Source organism: Protopterus annectens, chromosome 8.part1 (genome assembly GCF_019279795.1).
Source record: "Protopterus annectens isolate FY-2018-M chromosome 8.part1, PAN1.0, whole genome shotgun sequence".
Lineage (NCBI taxonomy): Eukaryota > Metazoa > Chordata > Ceratodontiformes > Protopteridae > Protopterus > Protopterus annectens.
In genome coordinates this window covers 167,509,513-167,536,375 of record NC_056742.1, presented here as the reverse complement: position 1 = coordinate 167,536,375, position 26,863 = coordinate 167,509,513, and positions in this window count along the sequence as shown.

Sequence of the window (26,863 nt, the reverse complement as noted above, 5' to 3'; positions counted from 1 at the left end):
TATGTCTGTTAGACATGCATTATTTTTCCATCCATCCATCTTTTCATCCAGCCATTCCTAGCATCATTCCCATATCCTTCAGGATCCCAAAATGTTCCTTGGCAAGCTGAGTGATAAAATCTCTCTAATTTGTCTTAGATCTGCTCTAGAACATTATCTCAAAGGAAGGTATTTAATATACTTCTATAAAAAGTGGTTAGTGATATGCTCATTGGGTGTCCAGATTAGTTCAACTCTTGTCAACCCATAGAAGCAGTTGTCTTTCATACTGAGTGACCCAGGTATCTCTGAAAAGGAACTTCATTTCCACTGCCTATGTTTGTGTTTTCATCGTTTTTTATTTTTTCATTACTCAAAGCTAGTTGTCTAGCATAAGGAAGAAGACATAGGTTGACCCCAGACTGACAGCAATGCACTGTGACTTCACACTTGCTTCGTACCTGGTGCAGTAATACCTGCAGCATTGCTACTACTGTATTTATTAGGTGATTAAGCTGCCCCACTTGGGGTAGCTGTGTTCTCTCTCACCTGCAGAGATTAATCTGTTTTCTGTCAGGAGAGACCCATATTTTCTGCTTTGGCAATACCATTGTTCATACTGTTTACTTTAAACTTGGCAGCAAACCCCTCCAGTGTATACAGGAAGTTATTTAGGCAAATCAATGCCAGGGGGCCTGGAAGGAGACTTCTTGTGATATCTGAATCTCTGATTCAAAAAAAGAGTGATATGGAATCCAGACAATGTAGATCAGAGTTTAGTCCTTGCAAGAAGCCAAGAGGATGACATCATCTGAAGGCAGCACTACTTTTTATACAATATAGGTTTTTCATGCTAGGAGGAGAAGAATTAATGGGAGGTGGCCACCATAGTTAACTACCAAACTCAGAGATTTAATTAATAAGAAGGTCCAAGCTTGGAAAGGAAAAAGGACTCTTAGAATTGTAGGAGGTTACTAGGCTAACGGCACCAGGGCCCTTACAAGCCTAACCAAGTTCAACTCATGTTCCCAATGGTGTCTTGTTCAAGTAGACACTAACATCAGCACCTATTGCCCCTGTCCAAGAGGGGCACAGGTGGAACCCCTGGGGTGAATTTCCGGTTACCCATCCAGTCGTCTAAATTGTGCTTAAATAGGGCCAATGAGAAGCTTTGTTTAACATGAATAGGAAACTTGTTCCAAAGGTGGGGAAACCTCTGTGAGACAAATCTGTCTCTCCAGCAAGTTCTGTTGATGCCATATACCAGGTTATGGCCCTTTGAGTGAGTGACCCGTGTGCTATTTGACTTGTGAATGTGCAGCATTTCCAGTAAAACTGGGTCAGAGATTGCTCTTTATGCAAGGCACAGATTGCCTCTGAGTGGTCTGTACAACACAGATTAAAGTGACAGTGATTTCAGACTGTCTGCATAAGACAGATCTTGAAGACCGTGAATTTTCTTTGTAAGGAATCTTTGTGGTCTCTCCAATTGCTGCAGGTGTTTGGAAAGGAACATACCAAAGGGAGCATTGTACTGTATTATTGACCTGATGAGGGAAGAGTACAGGGAGGTTATAACCTCTTTTTTTTTCTGGAGGCAATGCCCTTACTTATGAGATGAGCAATATAAAATGCCCTTCTTATCACTGTGGAGACATGGTGATCGAAGTTAAGGTTGCTGTCTACCTGTGTGCCAAGATCTGTTACCACTGATTGCGTGCTTAGGATATTGCTATTGATGTGGTAGTTGCAGGAACATCAATCATGCTGAAGGGGACGATGATGAATTTTTTTGTGTTAGGTTTAAGACCATGACTTTGGCACCAGTCATTAGTCTGTGTAAGACCTTCTTGCAGGATGTTGACATTGCTAGGGGTTTCAGTGATCACTCCCAGTTTGCAGTCATCAGCAAACACTGTCAGCTAAAGACCTTTAGTTTTAGCCTGTACTTTGGAGAAGTAGATTTTGAACAGTAGGCATCCCAGAACCAATCCCTGTGGAACACCACTGGTTACAGGTCTGCTGAAGGAGGTGGAGTCCCCTATTCTGACTGTATGAGTTCTATCAGTGAGTCAGTTTACAACCCATCTGAAAATTTATTGGTTGATACTCAGCTGGGTGAGGTTTATCAGTGATGCCTGAGTGGGGGATTTTGTCAAAGGCCTTGGCTAAATCTAGGTAGGCTGTATGCACAGATTTACCCTCATCTAGGGCTTTGGTGACAAAGAAACCCACCAAGTTTAACAAGAATGATCTCCCCTTGACAAAGCCAAACTGGGTGGGGTCAAGCATTTGGAGATTTCCTATATATTTGTTAATAAGGTCCATGATGATTCATTCCATGGTCTTGCAGATAAAGTTGGTCAGACTAATGGGTCTATTTTTCCTGGTGTCTGTGGATGCACCCCCTATGTGCAAAGGGATGAAAGTAACTGTATTCCATTCCACTGGGATGAAGCCAGTGCTTAGGCTGTGATTGAAAAGCCTGCTCAATGGTGATGCTAATTCCTGTTTTAACCCATGTAGAACACAGCTCAGGATGTTGTCTGGTCTCACAGAAGCTGGATTTTTGGCCTTGGGAGGGCATTTAAGATCTTCTCCTCAAGATACTAGGTGGAGTACAGGAGTTAGGGATGCTTTGGGGGTATATGTGGTGGGGACAGGGGAGTGAAGTTTTCATTGAACCTGTTAGACAGCAGGTTTGCTATATCCACAGGTTCTATGTCTGTAGTACCATTAACTGAGAGTTCAGCGCAAATCTGGGCCTTACATTTGAGGTTACGGATGTAAAGAATGCTTTGTGTTATGCTTAGTTAGGGAAGCTAATCTAGATTCATAGTTAACTTTGGAGGACTTCACTAGGAGACTTATTTGGTTGTTTAAGTTGAAGAGGGAGTGTTTCCAGTTTTGAGACCATTCCTTCCTACTGTTAGACAGCAATTTCTTTCTCCTATTGTACAAACATACAATTGTTTCAAGTACGGGCATTAATGCCCTCCTAGTTTGCCAATATACCAGAACACTTGTTCCCATAATAAATGTCCAGGCTGTTCTTAAAAATATCTAAACTAGTACTTGCTTTAATGTAATTTGGTAGTCTGTTCCAAGCATCAGCTACTCTGTCAGAGAACCAATTAGTACACTTCTCATTTCTATAGAGTCTTCTACATAGATTATCTGATAATTCTCTAGTACTTTTTGATAACCCCAAACATTCCCAGAGGTAGTTGTCCCTAAATGCCCTATATACCTGAATAAGATCTCCTCTTAAATATCTGTAAGAGGCACTGTACAAGTTCAGATATTTTAGTCTTTCATAATAACTTAGATTTTCACATCCATGGATGCCATTGGTATGTTTCTGCTGTACTCTTTCCAGTTTATTCATGCTTGTTTTCCTATAGGGTTTCCATATTGTTATTCCATACTCAAGTTTGGGTCTAATGTAACTAACAAACAATGACTTCATTATGTTTGATTTCCTAGACTTTATAAATCTTTTTATACAAGCTATAGTTCTAGAACTATCATTAGCCAATTGGTAGATATGATTAGAAAAACTCATAGCTGAATCTACCCATATACCCAGGTCCTTAAATGAGTCTACGGTTTCAATCACTGTGTGCTGTATTAAATATTCACCTTTCAGTTTATGTCTCCCAAATCTCATATGCTTAGTTTTTGATGTATTTATCAACATATTATTCTCCTGTGCCCAAATGGTCAATTTAGTCAAATTATTTTGCAGACATGCCTTATCTGTAACACTAGTAATCAGTTTACCCAATTTCAGGCTGTTAGCATATAGACTGTAGAGCACCTCAGATGAAAAAGTAGCATCTGAAAGATACAATCTAAACAAGTAAGGGCCTAGGACAGAGCCCTGTGGGACACCTTGACTGTAACCAAGGATTTCACCTGTCCAGTTGGTGTGTGATAGTTGCCATGTCCTGTTTGTTAGCCATGCAGCTATCCATCTTATCAACAGTACATCAATACCTAGTTGTACTAATTTATCGATCAGTGTTTTGTGTATGACCCTGTCAAATGCTGAAGTTAAATCTATATAAATCACATCAGAGTACAATTTTTCATTCATAGCTGTTATATTGTTATAGAACATCATGTTACAGGTGGTAATAGATATATTTTCAACATGTGCTTGCTGATATATGGTTTCAAGTCCCAACCTATCCTGTTCTGAGAATAACTTATCCAGTATTACCTTCTCCATTATTTTTCCACAACATGAAAGTAGACTTAAGGGTCTATATGATTCTGGGTTTGTCTTACTCCCCTTTCCTTTAAAGACAGGTTTAAAAAGTGCATGTCTCCAAGCTTGAGGAATCTCCCCATATTTATATGACCTAGTGAATAATAGATATAATGGTAGTGTAAGTTCTTGCTGAAGTGTTCTCAGGTCATTGTTACTTATTCCATCTCCTGCCTGTGCTTTGTTTGGATCCAGTTTGCACAGTTCTTTTTCAGTATAATCTAATTTGATTCCAGTATCTGGAGTTACCTGAATGTCACTAGGACAACTTACCACCCCTTTTGTGGAGCCAAACTGTTTTGCATAAGATTTTGTAAATATATCTATAATCTGTTGTGTCTGAGTATACATTTTAGAATCTGTACACAGAGTATCAGTTTGTGTATCTTTACTCCTTCCACAACTTATGTATCCACAAAACTGTTTCCTATTATGCTCAATATCTTTATATAAATTTTCTTCAAATTTTTCTTGATCTTGTCTAACACTATGCTTAATCTATTTGTCCAGCTTGTTTATTTCAGTTTTCAAAGTTGTAGTTCAACCTCTTTTCCATTTCTTATATTTTTTGTCTCTCACCTTAATCAGGTATCTTGTTCTTATGGAAATCCCCCCCCAATGTTGCATGCCTAGATCCTGATGCTAAACATTTTTTGCACTCAAACAATTTATCTTTCAAAACTTTCCACATTCCATCTGCAGTTTTTCCACTGAACACCTCACTCCAGTTAGTTTTATATAGTAAGTGCTTTGCTTCCCTATAATCTGTAATTAACCTTCTGTACATTGGCTTAGATTTCTGTTTGTCAGAATTATCTAGCAACAAATTAACCTTAATAACCTCATGATCACTGCACATCAATGGTGGTAAAACTTGACTTGAAGTTACAGTAATTTCTTTGGGAACACAAACAATATCTAGTATATTCCATCCCTTGATAGTTTTTTTTACAATCTGAAGCATTTGTTGTTCCTGAATATACTCTGTGAATAATTTCTTTACTAACGTTGTTGAATCAATATTATTCCAGCCTGTTTCTGGTAAATTTAAGTCCCCAGCTAATATTCTTCCTTCCTGTGTTTCATGCAAAAAATGTATGAATTCCTGTAGGTCACCTGCACTTGACTTTGGTGGTCTATACACTCCAGCAATTGTTATATGTTCCAGGGTTGTCTTCAGTATTTTTGTTATCACTGAACATGTGTCTTCTGCGTGGAGACATGCGTGAATGGGCGTACCTTCGTTGAAGGTTGTGCGTCAGGGCTGGCAACTCGTCATGTAAAAATCCACTGCCAATCATTAGCGGACCAGAGTTCCGCTGTGGCGACTCCTAACTGGGAAAAGCCAAAAGACACAACAACTGAACATGTAATAATCACAGGTCTCATAGCTATCATTAATCCCTATCATAACACCTCCACCTGATTTTTTGTTAGAATGTCTGTTACAGTAAAACATTTATACCCTGACAGAACTGGTTTCCAGTCATTGTTCTTTAAATGTGTTTCACAAACAATAATGACATCAATCGTGGGAACGCAGCAAATTTTCGAGTAAAAAAAATGTTAGTATTAATGCTCCTAGCATTAACAACCATCAGAGATGCATCAAATGTTGCTATCTGTGAACTGTTACATTTTTGACCTGGCAAAATCCTGGCTAGTGTTTGTCAAATATTGCAAAATATCTGCTGCAAAAATTCTCTTCCCTGATCTAGACAAATTGGTGTTCAGAGATTCATCCATGGCATTCAACAATTTATGGATCAGAAGCCTATAAACCCAGGAACAACAGGAATAACTCAGGTACTGTGACTATTGGCAGGACATAAATCTAAATTTTCAGCTTCATTATATATTAACCATTTTTGTACATTTCGCGATCTTTTTTGCATTTGTGCTGATGGAGGTCGGCAATACTGGTGGATTACAGGTTGATAAATCGGAAATTAATGGAAGGCATTTGGATTATCGTTGATGGATTAGAACTGGTGAAAACATCATATTGACTTTAACTTTTGAGATTTATTTGATCTCGAAATGTATTACTGAATGGTTGACTCTAAGTGCTATATTCTTTAAGTATCTGATATACATACAATAACATCAGCTATATTTTGGGATAGGTTTGTCCACCAAGTGGGATACATTCTTTTTAACACAATTTGATATCATAATTGAAGTGTCCCATTTACCACAGTTACTTAGTATGCATGTATATTGACAAACTATTTATGCCATAGTTGGTCTGGGATATATAACAACAGGAATTGATCCATAACAGTACAGTATGCTTGGGTCAATGATAAGTGAATCATATCTATAACAGCTTAATGAAAGTGTAGGAGGGAATAACACCTTTATTTTTATTTTTATCTTGTGTATGAACAACTATATGTGTTATAATCATTTTATGTGTGCAAAACCACTGCTTGAAAATTGTATTATCAGTTTACAGTTGGATTAGGTTGCTACATGTACTACGAGGGCAACTCAGTGTTGAAATCTTTGGCAAAGGCAACATGTGCTAAGGGGTTTCAAAAGTTTTATTGCCGGATATCATGTGATAAATAACAATACATTCTTGTATATTATTTAACAAGAACAACAAGCCTATTCAGCATTGCATTTTGAATATAGAGTATATATTGTGTTCACAAACATATATGTGCCAAGCATAATGCAGATATACTGATAGACACATATATAGACAAGTGTGGATGTTCAGGATTTATGAGCAAGGTTTTTTTCTAAGTGTTGTTCTTTGACCAAATATATTATAGTATAACTGTTGAAAAATATTCATATATTTTGTATCGAGTTGAACTATTACTAATTTGGACATATTGATTGAAACAGATTTGGTTTCTAGTTGGTCAAAATTCATAAATACATTGGAAAAATGGATTTGGAGCAACTTCTAACAGGATTATGTGCTGATCGACATGATATTGGGGTGTTTGGTATGAATAACATGTCAAGCAGTAATCCGAGTGGCTCAAATATTAACATTAACAATGGCCGTGAAATGGCCTTCAACAAATTCAACAAGGATCTTAAAAACTTACGTGCCAATATATGGCACCTCAGACTTTTAGGATATCACACCAAGAGGACTTAGAGTTAAGTTACAGCCTTTGGTCAGTAGGTCGGAGGACAGGCTGACCAAAGAATGGAACCAAGCTCTCCAACAATCATCAATGACTTTTGTCAAGATCCTTGCATCCTATTATGAGAGAATGGTGGATATTTGTTTAATGGAAGTCAAAGCTTCATGTGAAGAATGTAAGAAATATGAATCACGACCAACATATGCCACTTTGGTTAGTAAATTATCCAAAGATCTGGCTAATTTTGACCAACTAACTAAAGATAGGAAAATACATAAGTTCAATAGGGACTGCACTGATTACCAAAGAGGCCGTCCTTTTGATACATTAAAAACTGTGAGATTCTATGATTTTGGTCAGAAAACACCAGGAAATAAACCCAAGAAAAGGCCTAGGTCTATTCTAAAATCCTCTGACAAGACTTTAGCTAGTACCTCAGGGGATGACTCATCTTGCACAGACAATGACTGTAATAACTATCGAGAATCACCTAGAAGCAAAAAAACTAATGTTCAGTACCCTTTAGACATAGAAACAAGCGACGAGGGGGTCGCAAGCACAAATATAGGAATAAGATCCAATTCCATGGAAGGGCTGTTACAAACAATGTTGAATTGACGGAATTTGAGTTTCATAATGTTTTGAACCTTTCTAATGTTCAACTGACAGATGTACAAACTAAACTACTCAATAAAGGACTTGGTTTTATTCCTAGTTTTGTTATTAATGAACATAGCATTGTTAAGGATGTTTTGTCTTTCTGTCGTAACCTGAATTTGAAATTATTCTTTTCAGATAACACCTCTCAAAGATCACTTGATTTCAAATTTTTGAAATCAGACTTTCAACCGCCCATGAACAAACATGTCTCTATTTTCCAACAATCTGTTCTCAGGGATTTACATTTTCATCATAATGAATCATACATTCTGGGTGAGAATATGTCACCCATGGAAAAGGCAGCCTTGGAGAAATTAAAGCATAATCACGACATTGCCATTCTACCTGCAGACAAGGGTGGTGCTGTGGTGGTTATGAACATTGGGGAATACCTTGATGAGGGGAAAAGACAATTAGCAGATACTAGATGTTATATGCAAATGTACATTGACCCGACTGGGGTCTTTAAAAAAGAAATAGACTCTTTTCTGAAACTAGCTGAGGATGAGGGTATCATAACAAAAAATACTGTTAAACATCTTACTGTAAAAGACCCACAGAAACAAATCTTGTATCTTCTCCCAAAAATACATAAGTCCATTTCAAAACCCCCAGGTAGACCCATTGTATCAGGGATAGGGTCCTTGACGGAACCACTATCAGCATTTCTAACACAGTATCTCAAACCCCTTTTAACATCAGTTAGGGCCCGACTACAGGACACCACGCACTTTTTACAAATTTTGCAGGATACACAGCTAGAACCAGACTGGTTAATGTGCACGTTGGATGTTAAATCTTTATACACAAGTATTCCACACTGGGCGGGATTACAATCCCTGCAATACTGGCTTGAGAGAACAAACTTATATCCTCCGGGCTTCAACACCTTACTTGTCTGCATGGCGGAACATGTATTAAACAAAAATGTCTTTTATTTCCATGGAGAATGCTTTTGGCAGCTACAAGGGACAGCAATGGGAGCTTCCTTTACACCCATTTATGCTGACTTATTCATGGCCTATTTTGAAGAATGTATGATATATGACAAATCACACAATATTTACATGGTGGAAATCGATATCTGGCGACGATATTTGGATGATTGCTGGATGGTGTGGAAGACGGATGAATCATATCTAAAGGAATTCATGGAGTACCTGAATGGTAACATTTGGGGTATTGAGTTTATGGTTACATGTAACAGGAGTACCATAGATTTTTTGGATGTTACTGTTTACCGTAACGCAGATGACACTCTAAGTACCAAAACATTTAGAAAATACCCTCAATACAATACCTTGTTACACGCCTCCAGTATGCACCCGAACCATACCATCCGCAACATCCCTAAGTCTCAGTTTATGCGTATTAGACGCATTTGTTCATCTCATGATGAATTTGAACATGCCAGACTAGACTTATACCATAGATTTCAGGACAGAGGATATAGAGACATAGATATATATCAAGCTAGTTCATAGAGCAAAACCATAGACAGGAGAACATTGTTACAATACAAAAAATCAGAGCATGCTCATCAGGATTCTATCTTGAGATTTGTCACCACATATGGCAGGAACCAACCTATTGTCAGGGATATACTTAATTGCAACTGGAAAATTCTTTTGGCTAATGACACTTTAAGGTCAATACTAGGCCCTCAATGTCAGATGTCATACAGAAGAGGCAAGAATTTGGGAGGGCTATTTTCACATTACAAAAACAGAGAAGGGGGAGGTGCGATATATCATCAGACCACTATCAGTGGTGATAAACTAATTGGTACTTTTCCATGTGGTCACTGCTGCTCCTGTTTACAAGTCAGTACACTAAAAGAATTCACCAGTGCTAACACCAATCGAGTATTTAAAACCAGGGTGTTTGGTAATTGCAGCAGTACATGGGTTATTTACTTAGCTACCTGCCAATGTAAAGCTTTTTATGTTGGTCAAACCTCTAGGTCTCTTAGAATAAGGATGACAGAACATCGTAGTGACATGAGGAACAAAAAATGTTCATGATCATTGACAAAATTCAGGAAGATAGGAACAACCAACAGGGTTGGCACACCATTTTAAACCACAAGGAACAATATTGGATAACCAACCTTGGATGTTTATTCCCCCCCAGGTCTGAATGACCATCTGTGAGTTTCACAGTACACTGGAGGATTTCATAATCATGGTTACAACAACAAACATTTATATAGATCAAGAATCAGTACGAACAATTCAATGGTGGTTAGGCCTACCAACGCTCATATTATACTCTATAAAGCATGATAAAAAATTGTTCAGGATACGAATATGTATATGTATGGTTTGGTATTCGTATCTGGTATGATGGCGTTAAACATTGAGTATTGTACAATTACAATGTTGAACTTGTATTATCTACAAGCATATTACTTCAATTTATTATAATTTATAATATAGCTGAGAATGAGGCCACTATATTCTTTTGGCCTTATTTTGTAATATATTATATGATCAGTACTTGGTTCATTATTATTTAGTTCTTTTGAACTTGTGGTTATCACCCTTCAAAATATATATATATATATATATATATATATATATATACTAGTGGTATATATTTTCTGCTTTTTTATACTATGATATGCATTTACAAATATTGACTATGGTATTGGTCTATTTCCTTGTAATATGTATGTTTATATAATAGCTTACTTCCAGAGCTTTGATTTTTATCTTTAAAAATATGACTTAATATCTAGACCTCTGGCATTTTCATGTCACTGGTTGCTTTAATCAAGAAGGAATATGTACTTTGTTACTCCAGCCACTGGGTGGTGCTGTAATATTGCTTCCAGGTAATTAGAGACTAGTATAAATGCAGGCTGCTACATTTCATTCAAATAAACTTTATTGTATTCATTGATAAAGGCTGAATAGCCGAAACCGGTCTGGATTTGGAGGAATTATAAATAAATAATCATTATTTCTTCATCACTGCATGTTCACTATCGTTTTTTGCTGGTCGTTGGTGGTTTACTGTGCTAGACAAATGCACACCATCCCCTCTGAACACGTGTGCCCAAAAGAAAGCTTGGATGCTCTACACATTTCCATTTTTTAAAACAGGACATTTTTTCCATGTAGGTGTTTATCCAAAAGATCTTTTCATTCAGTGACCTGACTATCCTTTCTATAGGTGATTTGTGAAAAATATGTCCTAACACCAGTACAAGTTATACTATCTAGGAGGGCTGTCAGTTCCCGACTAACAGTCAGAGAATCTTTGTTGGTGACATCATTTGTACCAACATGAATAAAAACAGATCCATACTTCTTTATATTAAGGCATTACAAGGCTTGTTTCACATCTTCTATTTTTGCTCCTGGCAAGCATAACGCTACTCTATGTTCATTATCCTCTCTGCAAATATAAGTATCAGTTCCTCTAATAACTGAATCTCCAATTACAAGAATATCTTTGCTGACCATCTCTGAAGAATCTTCAGCTTCTAAAACAGTCATTTCTGCTCTATCAATTGTTACGAAGGATAGATCTTTGTCACTATTAGTCTTATTAATCCCATCATTTTAATTGTGTATTAAATTCTCATCCAGTTGACATTGTAAATCCACAGTCTGAACCATGTAGCCAACATCTGTCTTTCTCTCCTTTTTTCTTACAGTAATGTTCTTCAATCCTTCCACGTTCAGTTTTGATTTCTTCCTTTTCACCTGCCCCTTGCCTCTTTTTTTTACTTTTTCCATTGGAAATGTGATGCCTTATTCTGTAGACTGAGGGTTTTCTGATAGACAGATATCTTCATTCCCTGTAACCTGTGTGTTACATAACAAAGCAGAATCCTTTTTGCTACATATTCTCTTTCCTTTACAGTCATTTATCAGTTTCTTTTTCTTCCTTGTTATTTGTTGAGAATTTCTTCCTTTCTTTCTTTTTTTCTTTCCTTCTAAACAAACTGGATCCTCAGATTGCTGAGTACTTGCATCCACAATTCCATAGTTCTCAAGGGCATCATCATGTTTCATAAGGGTTGAATGTTCTTTGCAGAAAATAGATGCATCATTTCCTAAATGTGTTGTATTTGTTCTTTGCCTAATATTATTTAGTTCATCAGTCCAGTCAGTAATATATGATACAACAGTTCTCAAAGCCATGCCAATTGCACAAGTGTAATCATCATCATTAAGTCGAGATTTGCTTCTAACAATCATCCAACTTTTGACATGAAGAACAAGGATCACCAGTGTTATCAGCTGTTACCTTTAAATATGCATAGCATTTATTACACTGTACAAGATACTTGTGCATTAGCAAATCATTAATTGCATACTCATTTAAGGAATCCATATTCAGCTTTAAATGAATAAAATATTGCAAAGGAAAACAAATACACAAGGTCAGTAGCAAAGAATTCAAAGGAACTTAAATCAACTTCTATGACAAAAATTATATCAGCAATATCCAACTAAATAATAAAATCCAATAAAGTTGGTCTGACCATACAAGTTCTACCAGCCAGACAGAAGTTGTAATTTCTTTACGTCGCAAGCAAAGGCGTGCAGTAGCTTCTGCTCACTATAGCTCGCAGTCGCACATCCTTTTAACAGTAAAAATAAGTAAAACTTCTCTTACCAGTCAACTCCACAACAAATCACAAACCAAGACAGGATTGTTTAGATATGCCCAGAATGTTCCTCTCTGCAGTCTGTGTAAATTTATAGCTGTTCATAGGTTCATACTAGGCTATCTGCCCTAGGGCATTTATAAGCCTAGCCAGAGTGTGTTTGGCTTTCACCACCCATTTTAAATTAATTTTGCTATGCCCTTTTTCGAGGTTAGTATACTGTGCCTCTGTCTAACAGTGACACAGAAGTGATAGCCGGGGTAAACCTACGAGCTCCCATCCACTCATCAAGATTCCTCTTGAAGAGAGTCAATGAGGGACTCTGCCTAACCTGGACTGGGATTTTATTCCAGAGTGAAGGGAGCCTCTGGGTTATGAATCTGTCCCTCCAGCATGTCCTATTTATTTCAGTGCTGAGGTTCAAGTCTCTCGAGAGCGTAGCTCGATGGGATTTGGATTTTCTGAGGTGCAGCATGTCCATTAATTCCGGGTTGGACATGGCTTTATACGTCAGGCACAGATCGCTTCTGAGCAGGTGGTATGCCACTGAGTAGAGCTGGAGTTTCTTTAACCGGGCAGCATATGGCATCTGTTTGAGCCCTTTGATCCTCTTGGTGAGGTACTTTTGGGGTCTTTCCAGTTGCTGCAGGTGTCTGGTAAGGTACATCCCAAAAGGGGCATTGTACTCAATTATGGGCCTGATGAGGGATGAGTAAAGAGGCACGATGACCTCCCCTGATCTAGATGTGAATCCCATCATGATTAGGTGGGCTATATAAATTGTTTTTCTAACCACTTTGGTCACGTGGTTGTCAAATGAGAGCTTGCTATCAACTTGGGTCCCCAGGTCCCTAATTACTTCTTCTGTACTTAATGGATTACCACCTATGTGGTAATTTGTGGGCACTTTGTTTTTGCCAAAGGGGATGACTGTACACTTTTTGGCGTTTAGCTTGAGGCCATGGCTCTGGCACCAGTTGTCTGTTTCTATGAGGCCCTTTTGGAGGATGCTTGTGTTGGCTGGAGAGTCGATTATGGCGCCCAGTTTGCAGTCTTCTGCGAACTTGGTCAGCCACAGTCCTTCCGTGTTGGCCTGTACCGCTGAGAAATATATATCGAACAAGAGAGGTCCCAGGACTGAGCCTTGTGGGACGCCACTTGTAACTGGTTTGGAGTCTGACATGGCTCCAGCAATTCTAACCATGTAGGTTCTATACTTGAGCCAGTTTGCAACCCATCTAGTGACATAGGGGTTTATATTTAAGCTGGTGAGCTTATCTATAATGCCCGAGTGGGGTCCAGGTAGGCTGTGTGGACCACCTTCCCCTCGTCAATGGCCTTGGTGACTGTTTCAAAGAAATCGACCAGGTTTAAGAGGCAGGATCTGCCTTTAACAAAGCTGAACTGGGTAGGATCCAGTGTCTGTAGGTCCCCAATATCTTTATTTATGAGGTCCATGATGATCTTTCCCATAGCTTTGCAGACCAAGCTAGTCAGGCTTATTGGGCGATAGTTTCCAGGATCCGTTGAGGCACCACCTTTGTGGAGAGGGACCACTGTTGCTGTACGCCACTCTTTGGATACATATCCTGTAGTAAGGCTGAGATTGAACAGTAGTTTTATGTTTGGGTTTAGCTCTTCTTGGAGTTCATGTAGGACGCAGCCCAGGACACCATCTGGTCCCATTGATGCTGTGTTTTTTGCTTTGGAGAGGGCAGCTCTTACCTGAGCATCTGAGATGTCAGGGGGGCAGCACTCTGCTGGGATAGATATTTGCCCTTTTGGTGGGGGGGGGGGGGAGAAGTTTGCGCTGAACTGTCAGCTAGGATGTTGGCAATGTCTGTGGGTTCGATGTATTTTTTTGTCATTTTGGAGTAATTCTGAGCATATCTGGGAATTCCCACCCAGGTTCCTAACATAACTAAAGAAAGCCTTGTGATTATCCTTAGTGTCCTGTGCAATTTTTCTCTCGAAGCTGGCCTTAGACGATTTTATGAGTGCCCATAGTTTTTTGCTAATACCGATCAGAGATGCCTTCCCTTTTTGGGATTTTGCTCTATCATGTAGTAGCTTCCTCTTTCTGTTGTATAGTTTGTTTATGGCTGGGGCCACCAGACAGGACGTCTGCCTTTGGAGGATTGGGTCTTGGTTTTATTTGGGATTGCTTGTTTAGGCCCTTGGGGTGGCTAGAGCTTGCCTGTCTAAAACCTATCCCTTTCTCACAACCAGCAGTGAAACTAAAGGTAAAACAACAAAATATGAATCAAAGTAAAGCTTGTTTATGCACAGTCTCTTCCTACGTACAAACAGTTAAAAATAGTGATAACAAATGCAATGTAAATTCAAGTAAAACTTCTCTTACCAGTCAACTCCTCAACAAATCACAAACCAAGACAGGATTGTTTAGATATGCTCATAATCTATGTAATAGAAGCTATTGTATAGCCTGTTAATGGCAGTTGTCCACCAGTCCGGTTTGTTTTTCCTTGAAGTTCTTAGTTTGGTTCTGTCAGGTACGGCCAGAGTCAATACAGTTGTACAGGTGCTTGTATAAAGCATTGGTGTATACCTCAGCATAGGTGTCTGTGCCATCAGTGGGGCGGAGGGGCTATGAAGTTATTTATGCCATCATGTAAGAGGCTTTAACTGGCCTTGGAGAAGTTTTTTAGTCTAGTTGTTACTAAGGGGGGGGGGGGGGGTTGTGTAATAGTTACTTCTAGTGAGACTGATTTGTGGTCACATCTCACCAGGGATGGCCACACACTGGAGGTGGTGCAGCAGTCCCCCGTGTTTGTGAGCACCAGGTCCAGGATGTTTGAGCCCCTTGTGGGTGTGTTAAACAGCTCGTCTAGGGCATTGTAGTTAACAAAGTCCAGGAACCATTGGGCAAGTGAGCTAGAACACATATAGTTTACCCAGTCTATGGATGGGTAATTAAAGTCACCCAAAACCAGGGTGTTTGGTTGTACTTTGATTGATTCAAGTAGATCTGAGTAGGCTGAGTGGATGTCCTGATTCATGGAGGGGTTCCTATAGGTGGCAATGACCTGAAGAGGGGTCTTACCTACAGTCAATTGCATCTGAAGTAATTCATGGGCATCATGTTTAACCAATCCAGAGGTGTATTCATTTTTAATGAATATTGATAAACCACCTCCTTTAGTTTTCACGCCTTCAGTTTGTAGTCTGAATGTGTGGAAGGAAATGTAACCTTGTATAGCTGAGGTGCTCTCCACAGCCTTAAACCAGATCTCAGTGAATGCACAAATGACAGCATCTTCCAGGGTGAAGACTGCTTCCGGTGAGTGCAGTTTCTGGTTTAGACTCCTAGAGTTTAGCAGCATGACCTTGAGGTTGTTTTTAGAGGGTATTTTTATGTCCAGAATTTTGTTCTTGTGACATTGCCTAACAAAGTTACTATGGGGTGACAAGACCCTTAGCCAGTAACATAAATCCCAGGGTGACAGATGACTACCATCTCTGGCAAAGCATTGAGGTCTGTTGACCATGTCATCCCAGGCTGACAGATACTAGATCTCCTTTGAATGACACCAGAAATTAAGCCAGTTGTTGAATCAATAATTTTTTGTTTGTATTGAGGTATCATCCTAGGCAAAGATAAAAAGCTGCCTAAGGCTGGGGACTTACCTGCCTGAGACACATAATTCGAGAGCTCAGTCATGTCTCTCTTCATATAGTCCAGTGAGTTACGTCTCAAATTGTTCACACCAACATGGATTATGATGGAGTCATAACAGTGCCTGTTGTTGAGAGATTTGAGTGAGTCTGTGATGTGGCAGATCCTGGCACCTGACAGACAGCTGAACATGACCTTGACCTTATCTAACCTGGTGAGAGGAACATCTGTGTGTCTCACAATTGAGTCATCTATGACTAAGATGTTTGTTTTGTGTTATGCCTTAGGGGCTTGACTGGTGAGACAATGGTGTGTGATATATTATGTGTACTATGTTCTGCAGTGTATGTATTATGTGAAGTGTCCTTGTGTTTTGGAGGTCTGTGATGTTTAGGTAAGCTTCTTGTAAGAACCTCCACATATGTAGGTTTATGTGTTGCTGGTTTGGAATGTGTAGAAGGTGAGGTGATTCTATGAATCTGACAAAAAGGAGCTGTTTCATACATTAGAACAAGACACTAGAATTAAAATTAACACACTGATGATTACATACTTAACTTTTAGGACAACTAAAGCAGTTCTGGCAAAATATTAAAGTTGTAAGTATCAATAATGTGTTCCCATATTCCTCCACAACAAGCAAATTAAGCTTACAAGTACTATATGATGTTAAAGATTTCATTCTCTTTCCTTCTAAAACAACCCCTGCAGTATTTAACAGTGTATCAGTACCTTCCCTCTGCAGGTCCCCTTCAAATCTGTTGTTGTTGTGTCTTTCGGCTTTTCCCGGTTAGGGGTCGCCATAGCGGAACTCCGGTCCGCTAATGATTGGCAGCAGATTTTTACATACCGAGTTGCCAGCCCTGACGCACAACCTTCAATGAAGGTACGCCCATTCACACATGTCTCCACACAGAAGACGCTCTAGCTGAGAATCAAACAGGACAATGTCTTACTGGGAGGCGACAACGCTACCGCAGCACCACCACCACAGACATTAAATTAGATAAGAAACTGCTACACAAGACTGGCTTTAATTACAGTCTTCATATACACATCCTTCATTCAACATTTATCTCAGCAGGGAGATCCATGCTTTCTAATACATTAAATCATATTATTAATCTAATCCTTACTGCAAAAATCATAATATCAAGCTTTAAGTAGGCTGTAATCACCCTGCTTCCAAAAATACCCTTTCCTACTGAACCTGATGACTGTAGACTTACTAAAAATGTATGCTCACTGACCAGATTATTAGAAAAATAGTGATGGACCAAGCAGTGGGAACATAACCAAAAGTTTGGTATTTTGGAAAACAAGCAGCATGGTTTCAGGCCCAAACATAACATGACTACTGCAGTTTACTATCTTACCAATCAAATGGTAACAAATACTGTATACAATGAGGCATGATTACAGGTGCTATATTCTGTACTTGGAATATGGCTTTGTTGTTATCTGTCTTCCCTTTCTCTTATAGAAGTTACTCAAATATAGATTCCTGGCTGTTATTTAGTGGTTTGGTAATTATCAAATAACAGAACTTTCATGGTGTTAAGTGATAATCCACTAACAGGTGCTGGTACACTTTCTAAATGAGTCCCTGTCTGTTCATTATGCACCGGATATGGTAATTTTCAGGGCAGATAAATCTAGCACAGGACCAAATAAAGAACTGTAAAGTTATTTTCGTCAGGTTTGAAATGTTTGTCAGCTGCAAGCTAGCAGTCATCACACACAATTCCACTATCTTGGTATTTGGCACTGTCAAAAAAAACAACTACTGATCTTCCTCTAAAAATTAAAGATCTTTGTAGGCACTGCTTGTCTTACTCGGTAAAAATATTTATGAATGCTAATCAAACAAAATCTTTCATTCCATCTTAACACCAAAATTCATTCAGATGTTTTAAACCAGCTAAAGGTTTCTTATATTATAACACACTTGCTCACTCTAGAAGCAATTAATGTCTGACTCCTTAGACTTGAGTGTGTATTACCAAAGTCTGCCCTACTCTAATGTCAAAATAGCAATGTCCTTCAAACTGCAGACTATAAAATCCTAAGGTTTATTCATCCATGTGACTCCAGTCCTTCAACTTCAAATCTAAAATATAATTAGACAGAAACTCTAGACAAGATTGACTTTAAATGAAATCCTCTTGCATATGGACTTCATTTGTGTAGTTGTTTGGAAAGCTTTACCACTCATGTCTAGATCCACATTTCTTCTCAGCAAACTAGCTCACAAATGACTGAATAAAAACTACTGCTTCCACCGTTAAAGAAGACACCCTTGATATATTTTTGATCTCTTTGTTCCCACTGCTTGATCATCATCCCCCCGACAGATTGACCCATTTGTTTCCCCATCACTGAGGGAGGGCGAGGGTCACATAGAAGCGGCCATCATGTAAGCAGCCATCAGAGATGGTTTAGGATTTTTACATGTTTGCCCTTTTTCCTCGCAGACTGTCCCATTGTGAGTGGGATATACAGTGGGTGCCAGCACTGTACTTGCCCTCACTTTTTCAAATGGCTGATGTTAGCAGGACTGTGCCAACCAACCACAGGAGACACCAGACAGATAATTTTCTAGTCTCCATAATGTAAATCAACCTGTGTCCATGTGCTGTGGAGTATGCTGCCCTCCCCAAGATGAGCACTCCCTTCCCCTGTCCCTGCACTGCCAAGTACCAGAGGTGGTATTCAAGCTTGTCACAACAGGGGCGTCGTCAGGGCTTTTTCACACTATGCCACCAGCTCAGACAACTCATGATACATAAATACAAACTACAAATTAAGGAGTCAGGACTCCATACAGCTGGAGATGTGTCATTTTGATGTTGTTTGTACTTAAAAAGCTGTCTGAATAATTGTTTCTGCTTCATGGAACAACTGCCTACTGAAATGTAAAAGCTGAGCATTGTAACCCACTTTCAGAAAGAAACTGAAAACACGTTTATCTAAAGAAAGATTATGTGAGCACTTTAAAAATGCAGGTTAATTTTGTATTGTGAAGAAGTTATTTATTACCACTGTAAACTGAATAATCGCAGACTCAGCAATTTAAGTTACTGTAAAATTATTACATAAATCAATTGTCCCTCTTATAAAATTGTATACACACACCTATATATACATATATATATATATATCTGTAATGCTATATTATAACTATGTGCTGTGCTTTATGTCACGCACTTTTGTGAGTGTTCATATCATGTTATATACTCTGCTGTTGTCTCCTGTTGCTATGTATCAAGTTTTTATGTATTGTAAAATTCAGGGCATGCTGTAATTTCTTCATATTACTGTATTTGGAGTTTGTCTTTTAGATATTGGCTGTAGTGGGCATATATGTACTTTGACATTTCTTCTATGATTGTAATACCTTGTGTCCTTGCCTAATGGCCTAGGCCATCGCTGAAAATGGTCCTCGGAACACTCCATGTTCTTGATTAACAAATGTTAGAGAAAGAAAGACACAGCCCTGTCACCCCAAACTGGGCACTCTCTAAAACTTCTCTCTGACGTGATAGCCTCTGAGGAGCTCCTGAATCTGATGGACATGCCCTGTTTTGAGATGGCGCTGCCAAAAACCTCTGAGGAGATCGAGCCCCTTTCTGTAGATGGTGTCACTGTGGCAATTAAATATTTTTTAGGTGGTAACACTATGAGTGTGTGAAACATTGGGTCTGGAAATAGACATGCAATATTGTTGGGGTGTCATACTTAACATGCATTTTCAGTGTTGCACTGAAGAATAACATGGGCTGGCAAAGAGAGGTGGTAGCCCTTGTTTTCAAAAAGGAGGACAGGATGATGCCTTCTTATTATAGAAGCTGCACACTCCTCAGTCTCTCTGGAAAAGCATATACCAAAGTGCTGGAAAGGAAGATTTATCTGGCAGCCGGGCCTATGATTCAAGAGCAACATTATGGATTTCATTTGGGCTAGAAACAGTTGATCTACCTTTTGTCCTTTCAAAAGATAATAGGAGAGATTATTGGAGTTTTTCAGCAGAGACTTAATTTTTTCTGGAAATAGTTAAGGCATGTGAGTGTATACTCTAGAAAGTCTTCTGGGAGGTGCTAGACTTTCAATGACTAACACTTCACTAAGCTCTTTTCAATCAGTTCCTTCTTCAGTTCTTGGATACTTGTCAGCCCCTTTTTTCTGGAGAGGACCATGTAGACATGAAGTCGTAGCATTTTTTACCTTTTATAACTCTTTTCTTCCTATTTGCATTAAACAAGTGTTCTGCTTATCCATCTCTCATTTTTCCTTCTAAGTCTCTTGAGCCTTTTTGTAATCATTATTCTTAAAAGGATTTTTCATAAGATGCCACTGGCTTGAATAGTGTTGTATTCTGAGTACTTAAGTTATCTTTCTGGTTCCTCATCCATTTCATCTCCTTTGATTCAATTCTCAGTTTACACAGTCCAAAGGGACAGAGTTTATGTTTCTTGTGCTTAATTATAAACACACTTTGCTGTTTAGAGAACAAAACTGCCTCTTAATATGGACATATATTTATAGTCTCCTTCCATTCAGTTTAACTGTTTCCAGCTCTTTTGTCATCACATCTCAGGCAGTAACTCCAACAACTTTTCTATGTGCTTAATATAAGTTTTATATTTTTGCTCTGAATCTTTTACTCCCTCCCATCCACATCTGTCACTCTTTTTATACTTCTTTGTCTCCATTTAACAAACTTCATCTGTCTTTGTTTCTACCATGGTACAAACCATTTTATATATCTTCATTCACACACATTCCTTTCCATCTTACCTCTTTTGTTCTACTGTTCTCCTCTTTTGTACGTTTCTCACTTCTTTTTCAGTTTTGCCCCTTTATTTACTGTTACTTTTGGTAAAGGATTTAGTTACACTTTGTTCTGTATTGTATATATTGTCACTTGTTCTGATAACTTTACTGTCAACTGACTGCTTTTACTCTTGATAATGTCTGTATCTTTAGCCTTTTTTGGCCTATGAGTTGCATGATCGGGGTCTTACAGACCAGTGTACTCGCCTGGTAAGCAAACACCTAAAGTCTTGTTCCTTGAGATATGCCTATCACTCATATTTCCTTTAAAAAAACAAAAAGTAGTTTTCTAGTACCTTATGAAATGTAAAATTAATTTCCCTGATTCTTAACAAATATTTTCTGTAACTTTCCATTTTGCCTTACCTCACCTTACTTCACTATTTACTGCCATGAGATCCACTACAGAAGTATTTTGGGCTAACCCATTAGGTTTTATTTTCTTTACTGCCTGGATTTTGAGACACAGAACTATAATCAGTGGATGACCCAATTACTCCCCTCCTATAATATAATTCTTCACTGCCATAGCCTACATTCTCAATCATTTATAATTAATACTGTTTTATCTTCATAAACTTGCTCTTCTTTAATGGAGTTCATAGTTAGGATTCCTGGAACAAACTGCATGTTCTTTCTAAATTTTTTTGGTCCCCTTAGACGTTATTTATAAGGTCCAACGCAGCTCCCAGTGCCCCACATCCATGCTGGGTTAACCAGCATACTCCTACCTCCCCCTTGAAGTTGCTCCATTGTTGCTAGGGCCAGTCATGGATCTTAAGGGCATCCTGGGGGGGCTTGCTTGTCTGTGTTTCCACCCAGTATTTTTTCTTTTTTTTGTATGCCCTGCCCACTTTTCCCTTTCCCCACCCTAACACTAACTGATTACATCCATTGGCAACATCCCTTTTTTGGACAATGCCTCCCTCCCCTTAAGGAGCATCACCAGCAAACGCCCTACCCCCAGGACAGGCATTTTCATCCCTCCCTGCTACTACATCAATTACCCAAGCTGCTAATTGAACCTTGGCTGGCTGGCCCATGGTTAGAGCTTTATTCCTCTACGTCACTGGGGTGGTAACTGCATGTTCTTTCCGTCTGAAAAGTTCATTGTGTCTTGTCTACATATTTGTATGTTAGTAAGGCAGGAAACTTTAGCCGCTCTAGGTCTTTTTAACTATAATCTGAACAATAAGACACACAGTACATAACACTGAAAACATAGAGGATGTGTAAACATCTACAAATTCTCTGCATGCTTATATTACTGCCAAGAAAGTGCAATGTGGTGTACATACCTGCGTTATAATTTCTCAGACCCTGTCAAAACGAGCCTTTCTGAAGCCGCCCCATCCAGAAATGGATATGCTACACTGTACAGTGTTTGCTTAGTGAGGAAGTAAGAAAGACACAGAATGAGTATTGTAACATCCCTGAAGTATATATTCAAACTGCTTTGAGAATGAAAATTTGAAAGCAATTGTATCACATGGCATGTGACTTCCCATGGCTAACTGAATACCATTAAAGCTGTATGCTGCGCACACACACACACACACACACACACACACACACACACACACACACACACACACACACACACACACCTACCTATGAGGCAGCATAAATGACTTTACATAGATCAGTTAAAAAATTAACCTTAACTCTATACCATGCAAGTTAAGGACGCTTTGGTCCATTCAATAATTTTCAATGTGGAATGAACCATATGGCTGACTTTAATGACCTACCAAACAACTTCCTGTGGCTAACTTCTGAGCATTAAAGCTTTATGTCCAAGACAGAACACTTTACAGACCACCAACACAGACACACATGAACATACACATTCACATATAAACACTGAAAATATCCACTTCTGGATTAATACTTTATTCTTGAATATTTTATTTGCAGGGAAATATATATATTTATGCAAACTATTTATCTACTGCATTTACCCTGAACCCATATAAAACTAATACCTATCTAGTAAGTATAGTGCATAATATTCTCAGGCTTGCTTGAACTTTCCCCTGAAACAGATGTGGGCCTTTGGAGGTGGCTGGCCTTATCATTTCAGAAAATTTTCATTAAAGCAAAGTAAAAATATGCTACCTGTCAAATAGGTGTAATTTTGAAATGTTATCTTGACTGACATCTTTAAAATGCATTATTTCACTGTTAATTGCTGGAAATAAGGAATTTTGTATGTTCATTGGAAGTGTTGCTGTCATATAATTTTATATATTTTACAGTATATTTCAAATTTGAAATACAGCTCAAATGATGTTGCTCATTTGTTATCTTTATTTTTTAATGTAGCCTAAACATGACACTGCCATATATAATAGAGATTCCATGATAACATGATTAATTCTTCTTGGGCCATTTGTCCAAAGCAGCTTTTCTCAGATGCCATCTTACCTGCAGACTGCATTACATTTCTTTTGGCTTTCTTGGCCAGGTCTTTGATAAAGGAAGGGAAAGTTTTGACTATTTAGTTAAAAAGTGCTGTAGATCTTTCAAAGAAGTGACTTGTAGGATTTCTGTGTTGATTAAAGAAAGTTCTGTAATGTGACACTACTTGTGGATTATGCTGTTTATTCCATTACCCTCCTGCTGGGAAAATGTGAAATATATTTAGATTACATTCCACAATCTGTTGTATACAGCTGACTTTTCAATTACTAGGAATTAATTTCTGTTTCAGCTTCTGTGAAATTAGAATCCTGTACATAATGAAAATCTGAAGCAAGTGTTAGTGTATGTTAAGTTAAGCCAGGCAGGAACCAACTTATTTTGCTATATTTTTGATATTTTAAGCCACAAAAAACTCCAGTTTTCTAGAAAACTGTACTGCCAGATTTACTGTATTAGGTTTACATGTACTCAGAAGGTATTTGCATAAGAAAGATTGTTATCCTAGCTCAAAAGGCCTTTTCTAACATTGCATATATTGCGTTTTCATTTCCTGCATCTGTTTAAAACCTTTTTTTTTTTTTTTTTAAATAAGCTTGGCGTCCTCTTATCTTTCCATAATGATGACACCATAATTAGTGAATATTCCACTTTCAGCACAATTTTATATATATGTAAATACAGAAGGCTCAATGCTAGGTCTTGTCCTGTTTTGCATATTAGCCATTTATCTAATAGGTACAGTGATGCTGATGGATAGAAATAGCCAGTTGTCTAATAGGTACAGTGGTGCTCCTGGGTACAACTGGCCTATACCTAGGTGAATTGGCAATGGATTATGCAGTCCATTCTTCTGCAGTACCTAGTCTGGCTAGCAGCATAGGTATCTGCCTTTTTAATTTCTCCAAATCTTTTGTGTTTCTAATACTATGATGGGAATGGACCCCAATCCTAAGTCAAAGTATGATTAAAGTTCATGAAATTAGTGCTCTTCGCAGCACTCGCAATGTACCCAATAATGACTCCTTCTGCAGTTCGTACCAGGTTACATGGATTGGTAACATATCTAAATACATTTGTAGATTCTTTTTTAAAAGACCGTGTGCTCCAACTACTATTGGAACTCTCTGGGTATCTTTCTTCCACATTGCTCTCATTTCTGCTTCCAGATCCTGATATTTTATGACTTTGTGTCTCTATGTACGCAAGACACTGTAGTCACTGGGTGTAGCAATTTCAATGATCGATGCTACTTTTATCTTCTTTTCTTGGACCACTATATCTGGTTTTCTAACATATATCTTTTGAACTGCTAGTAATGGGTGATCCCATGTGATATACTCTTCATAATTTTCTACAATTTTTTTTTTATTTTTTATTTTATTTATTTTACATTTGTTGACCGGGCTAGTCTGGCTGGATACATGTCCATTTTCAGCAGAGGCCCGAGGAGAAAAGCATCACTATATACTAGTAAAAACATTCAAACAGGACAATAAAAGAAACAAAAGAAACAAAAATTATAAGAATGTAAAGAACAAATTCAATGTAGTGTAGTTACATTTACAGTAGCACGTTAAGATAGGTAAACAAAACAAAGGAGAAATACAGAAGGGATCCATGATCCCATATTCTTTCATAACTATAAGAATCAAAAATGTTTACAATATTAAGAATTATGATAAACAATTGGTGCCTGGGCACTAGTTCTAGGAAACAGAAATTTCACAGCAGGGATGATTAATAGGTTTAAAAACAAGGTAAGATGAGATGTTGCAGTAATATATCTTATAAAAGGAGAAAGCAACCTTGTAAAGAAAAAAGAAAGTCCATTTGAGAGATAGGCGAGCTACAGAGGGTTGGTATTGAGAGAAGAAGGAGAAGTAATGAAGAGAGGTATAAAGAAAGTTAGATGGGAGGTCAGTCTGGATTCAAGCAAGGGCATAGCCAGTGGGATTTGAGATAATATCTTAGTTGTTTCTTGAAAAGTTGTGATGAGCCCAAAGTAGTCAATTCTGTGGGGAGTTTATTCCAGTATGGGCCAATAGTATTGGTGAACAAGGAGTCGCCTGCCTTATTGTGTGACTTGAGAGTGGCTACTAGCAGTTTGTTTGCAGAGCGAAGGGAAGAGATATTCTTGTAGGGGGCCACAAGGTTATTGAGTATGGGTGTATTAGTAGGGTAATGGAGAATTTTATATGTGATGACTAATTGATGTAATAGAATAAGATGTTGAAGTTCTACAATGCTTTGTGGCTCTTGTTTCCAGTGTTTTTCACCCACTTCAATACCAAAATGTTTGCACAATCCCCAGTGCAACAGTCTTGCCACATTATTATGCCTTTCATTATACAGTCCTTCTGCCGTTAGTATGTCACAACCAGCCATGAAGTATGTGACTGTTTCCAATTCGGTTTTACAAAACCTACATTTGTCTGTTTCTCCCACATGTTCAAGTTATCTGAGTGACATTTTGCTTGAAGTGCAAGATAAGTGCAAAGTTCTGCAGTGTAAGCAGGAAACTTCAGGAGAATCCACTTGCTAGAAGTGGTGTCTTATGGATGTAAGAAAGGATGAGGAGTAATTGTTTCCACAAGAGTACATAGTACTCAATGCAATACCTTAGATGAGCAGGCTACAGAGCTGTGTAACTATTGTTTTGAACTTATGATATACTAAGGTCATCCTTTCATTGTGTCTATACTCTTTTTCAGGTAGCCCTACAGAAATACATAGATTATGCTTGACAACTTCTTGCCAAGTCAAGCTTTCATACTTGCTATAGCACTGAAGTGGTTCTAATTAGAGTGGCTAATGATTTCCTTATAGAGACCAGCAGAACTATACTGTGTTGGTCCTCCTGAATCTCTCTGCAGCTTTGGACACAGTGGATTTTGGCACCCTAATAGAATGGTTGCATTTATATTGGGGAATTACTGCTATGGTTCTTGACTATTTCTTGTCTTACTTGTCTAATTATACATATAGAGTATGTTCTGGAATCAATTCATCCTCCTCTCATTATTTTGAATGTGGAATTTCACAAAGTTCTGTTCTGGGCCCCTTGTTATTCACTATGAATTTGCTTCCCTTGGGAGATCTGTTGAAGGAGAGGGGTTTAGCATACCATAGTTATGCAGATGATACTCAGATTTATTTTTTCTTTACCCAGGATGAGACGGAATGGATTCATTCCTTTAATGATGACATTGAAACCATTCATACTTGACTGAATAAAAATCACTTAAAACTGAACACCACTAAGACTGAGACCATGGCTGTTCATGCAACTCTGAGAGATTCTTCAGCCCCTCCTGTTCATGCAA